Source organism: Tauraco erythrolophus, chromosome 1 (genome assembly GCF_009769465.1).
Source record: "Tauraco erythrolophus isolate bTauEry1 chromosome 1, bTauEry1.pri, whole genome shotgun sequence".
Lineage (NCBI taxonomy): Eukaryota > Metazoa > Chordata > Aves > Musophagiformes > Musophagidae > Tauraco > Tauraco erythrolophus.
The window spans coordinates 134751157-134755970 of NC_141465.1; positions in this window are offsets into that span (position 1 = coordinate 134751157).

Consider the following 4814-nt stretch of genomic DNA (forward strand, 5'->3'; position numbering starts at 1 on the left):
TTTTTCTTTTTTCTTTTTTCTTTTCCTTTTTCTTTTCCTTTTTTCTTTTTCTTTTTCTTTTCTTTTTCTTTTTCTTTTTCTTTTTCTTTTTCTTTTTCTTTTTCTTTTTCTTTTTCTTTTTCTTTTTCTTTTCTTTTTTCTTTTTTTTTTTCTTTCTTTCCTTTTTTCTTCTCTTCTTTTCTCTTTCTTTTCCTTTTTCTTTTCCCTTTCCCTTTTCCTTTTCCCTTTTTCTTTTCTTTTTTCTTTTTCCTTTAATTTTTTTTTCCTTTTCTCTTTTCCTTTTCAAAAAATTTTCTCCTTATCTTTTCTCCTTTTCTTTTTCATTTTCTTTTTCTTCTCTCTTTCTCTCCTTCTCTCTTTTCCCTTCTTTGCCTTTCCCTTGCCCTTGCCCTCTCTGCCTCTGTTTGTGTCTCTTCTTCTTTCCCTCTCTTCCTCTTTTTCTTTCTCTTCTTCTTTCTCTCTCTTTCTCTTTTTTCTTTCTCTTCTGCTTTTTCTCTTCCCTTTTCTTTCTCTTTTTCTTTCTTTCTCTTTTTCTTTCTCTTTTTCTTTCTCCTTTTCTTTCTCTTTTTCTAGCAGGCAGTCAAGCCTCCATCCCTGATACTGGCGGGAAAGCATAAACCAGATCTCAACACCTGAACTTTCCGCTGATTAAAGAAAGATCAGAGAGAAAGAGGTTGTGACACCAGACGGCTGACAGCGGGACCCCACGAGGCAGGACATGTGCCGGGCAGGGATTTCTTATCCTCGCAGGAGAAGCAAATCCACCTGACAGCCCCGTGCATGAAAAGTATCTTTGTCCTTTAATTAGGCAGCCGCTCGCGCAGCCCAGCAAGCGCTAATCACCCTCTGGAGAGGGAACGTTTAAAAGTTTCCGGTGAAAACACGAACTGGCTATTTTTGTTGCCAGTCATTAACCGCTCATTAGAATAACGCCATTAACGATGGCAGCACCGAGCCCGGCCACATCCCCGCCGCCCCCGGGGACCGACGCCGGGCACCCCCCAGCCCGGCTCCCGAGGGGGATGTCCCGGGGAAGGAGGGGGGATGCTGCCCGGGCGGGGGCTCCTCCCCGTCCGCGGAGATCCGCGGAGCCCCGGCCCTACCCGCGGGGGGATCCGCGGGGCGCGGAGCGCTCCTCGCGGAGCCCTTTGTTATGCTAATCCGGGCTGACATCACGCCGCATATCAAAGCCGAGGGGGCCGCATATAAGGCGGCTCCGGCGGCCGCCCCGACAGAGCAGCCCCGGCCCCCGCGCAGCCCCGGCCCCGCCGCGCCCGCGCAGCCCGGGCGGAGGTAAGAGGGGACCGGGACCGGGGAGGGGTTACGAGCCGCTGCCGGGAGCTGCGGGAGGGGGTACTGCCCTGATGGGAGCCCCCCGAAACTCCGAAGGTGCGAGGGTGGCCAAGAGCAGGAGTCTGCGGGGAGAGGGGAGACCCGGGGGGATGCAGGGAGAGGAGAAACCCGGCGGGATGCAAGGAAACTAGATGATCTTTGAGGTCCCTTCCAACCCAAACCATTCCGTGATTCTATGAAAGAGGAGACCCCGGAGGGTGCAGGGGAGAGGGGAGACCCGGAGGGACGGAAGGAGAGAGGAGGCTTGGAGGCTGTAAGGGAGAGGGGAGACCCAGGGAGGATGCAGGGAGAGGGGAGACCCGGTGGGATAAAGGAAGAGAGGAGACCCGGGCGGATACAGGGCGAGAGGAAGCTTGGAGGCTGCAAGGGAGAGGAGAGACCCGAGGGGATGCAGGGGAGAGGGGAGACCCGGAGAGGTTCAGGGAGATGGGAGACTTGGAGGCTGCAGGGGAGAGGAGAGGAACGCAAGGAGACCTGAGACAAGGTGGGGTGCAGGAGGAAGGGCAGACTTGGAAACTGCAAGAGAGAGGGGAGACTCAAGGGCTGCAAGGGAGAAGGAGACCCAGAGGGTGTAGAGAGACCCAGGAGTTGCAGGGGAGAGGTGAGACCCAAGAGCTGAAAGGGAGACAAGGACACCCAGGGGCTGAAAGGAGAGGGGAAACGTGGGGGTTAAAAGGGTGAGGGGAGATGGAGAAGGGTATAGGGACATGTAAGATCTGGGGGCTACAAGGGAGAGGGGAGACTCGGAGGCTGCAGGGTAGTGGGGACACTCAGGGTTTGCAATGCAGAAGGGAGATGGGGAGGGCTGCATGGAGAGGGGAGACCTAGGGGCTGCAAGCAGCTCCCCCCTCCCCCCCACCATTCCCTATTCCTGCTCCCCATCCTTACTGCGGGTCATCTGGGGATGCACAACCCCTAAACCAGGTGACTGGGCTCCCGGTGAGAGCTGTGGGCTGGCAGCGGGGTCAGGTGGATGTCTTTCCTTCTTGAGTTGGAAAGCTGGAAAAATGTGAGATGGATACTCACACATTTATATATATATAGTTCCTATTGCCTATTCCCATCCCTGGGATATGGATCCTTGGAGGTGTCAGATGGGAGCGTTTTCTGCATGGAAGTCTGGGGCTGGCTGCAAACAGCCTCGGGGTGAGGAGAAAAGAGGGCTTTGAGTTAAAAACAGCTCTGGTTTTTAGGAGTCAGTAGGCCACTTGCTGCTGGTTTGATCAGTGACCCAGAGCTCTCCAGAGCTGTAAACATCACGTCTGCCCCAAAGAGTCTCCCTCCCTCCCTTCCCCTTTGCAAATTCCTCTTGCAAGCGTAACCTGTGCTGGACTTAGTGGAAAAAGATGTTATTACCTCCCCAAATAACAGGGGTGCGACTGCAGACCAAACTTGCAGCTCTTGGGGTGGGTATGGGGGGGTAGATCATTTCTATTCCTCCCTGGGGGGGGAAAAAATCGAAACTATGATTTTTTTTTTTTTTTCGAGGCAGGGGCAGAGCAGAGGATGATGGTGGCCGGTCAGGGTTAGCGAGAGGGTTTTAGACCATCTGAGACATTTTACACCCGACTCTTGTGTTGTTCAGCGATTCATGGGAGGGAGATAAGGGGTCTGAAATATCTAAATGGACACTAAAAGGCATGGGGAGGATTAAGGATTGAAGGTTTCCAGTGTGCTCGTGGAGGGGTGGGGTGGGAAGCACAGAGCTTCCAAGGCTGAAAAGATACAGAAATACCCTGAAAATAAGAAGTGTGCCTGGATGCTTGGGCGAGCGCTGCCGTCAAGGGACACATCAAACCCAAATCTGAGCAGGCATTAAAGAAAAACAACCCGTGGTGATGAAATCCTGCCTCCCTTGTAGTCAGTCGGAGTTTTGTCTCGGGCTTAGAGGGAGCTGGGAACTTGCTCCTAGAGGTTATTAAAATACTTTGTAATAACAGCACTTCTCTAAGTAACCCTTTACACCAGGTGCTGGGATTGGGGTAGCCAAAAAGCAGCCTGAAAGGAAAAATAAGCTGCAGATGGCAGAGAAAACACCCAGAAATATTCCTTCCCCCCCAACTCAATTGCTCCCCAAACGGAGGTACTGAGGCAGAAAACTGGTGCTCGGACAAATCCTGAGCTGAGGGTGAGGTGGGATGTGCTTTTCCCAGGGTGAGGGGTTTCCCGAAGCGATGCTGGCTCCTCCAGCCGTTCCCAGTCCCATCCCAAACCCCTTCGAGGGGGCGGCGTGGGGGGATGCACCGCGACGGTTTGGGAACGCCGGCGTGCCATGCGATGGGCTGCGAGACTGCGGAGAGGCAATGTGTTGGGCAGGTTTTTCTGTTTATTTTATTATTGGCTTTCTTGTGGGGTGGGAAACCACCGCAAAGACCACAAAGAGCAGCCCGGAGCGGTGTCTGAAGTGAATAACTGAAGGGAAACCCATTTACTGCTATTAATACCACTGCTAAAATAAGCAAGCCATGCCCCGGAGACAGAGAGGACCCCTCTAAGAATTTAATTCCTGTACCTGGTTTGTTTATTTGTTTGGACTGAAGAAGGGGAAAAACAACAACAAAAAAAAAAGGGAGAAGGGAGGAGGATCCTTGAGAGTTTTTGTCTCCTGTTGGCTACTCCCTGGAGACAGAAATGTGATTTTATGTTTACGGAGTTGCAGCCCTTTCTGTGAGCTCCAGGTGCCCGAGGACTTGGAAGAAGTGAGAGGCAGAGTTAATGAGGTGAGAAGGAAAGCAGAAGGGAAAGAGCAAAGCACATTTGTTGTAACAGATCACACCGAAACATCTGCAGGGCACGGGCACCTGCGTGCAGTCGGGAAATGCAGTTTTTATAATTTGTCTTCTTTGCAGAAAAAGTGAGGGGAGGAGGAGGGGGTGGAAAAAAAAAAAAGAAATCTGGAGAGAAGGAAAGGAGAGATGAATAGCTGAAGATTTGGGCTCCTCTAAAGATTTATCTTTTTTTTTTTTTTCCTTCTTTTTGAGCAGTTACACAAACCTTTTGGGGGGGGGGGGGGGGATAAAAAAAAAAAAGCGAAGCAGCGAATGAAGTCTTGCCATGTGCAGGGTTAAATGGAAACACACAATCAGACCATAACTCAGGGTGTAATTCAAGCCATACGGTTTGTCTGTCTGTTGACTCGAAAGGTTGTATCAAGGCTTGGCGAGGGAGGGGACTGAGAGGGGATAATCCAAACTTTTTCGTGATTCATAAACCACTCCTTTGCAATTTGGATAATAGATCTCTCTCTCGCGACGGCTCGCTAAACTTCCGAGTTAACCGTAGCTCCTGCTCTCCCCTTCTCTCCTTTCAGGTTGTTCATCTCCACGGAGGAGCAACACCCAAACCGAAGGGAAATAACGTTGTGCAGAAAATTAGGAAAACTGCTTTTTTTTTTTTTTTTTTTCTCTTCTTTCCTTCGGAGAAGCTGATTTCCTTCGGCAAGTGGGGGACGGCGGAGAAAA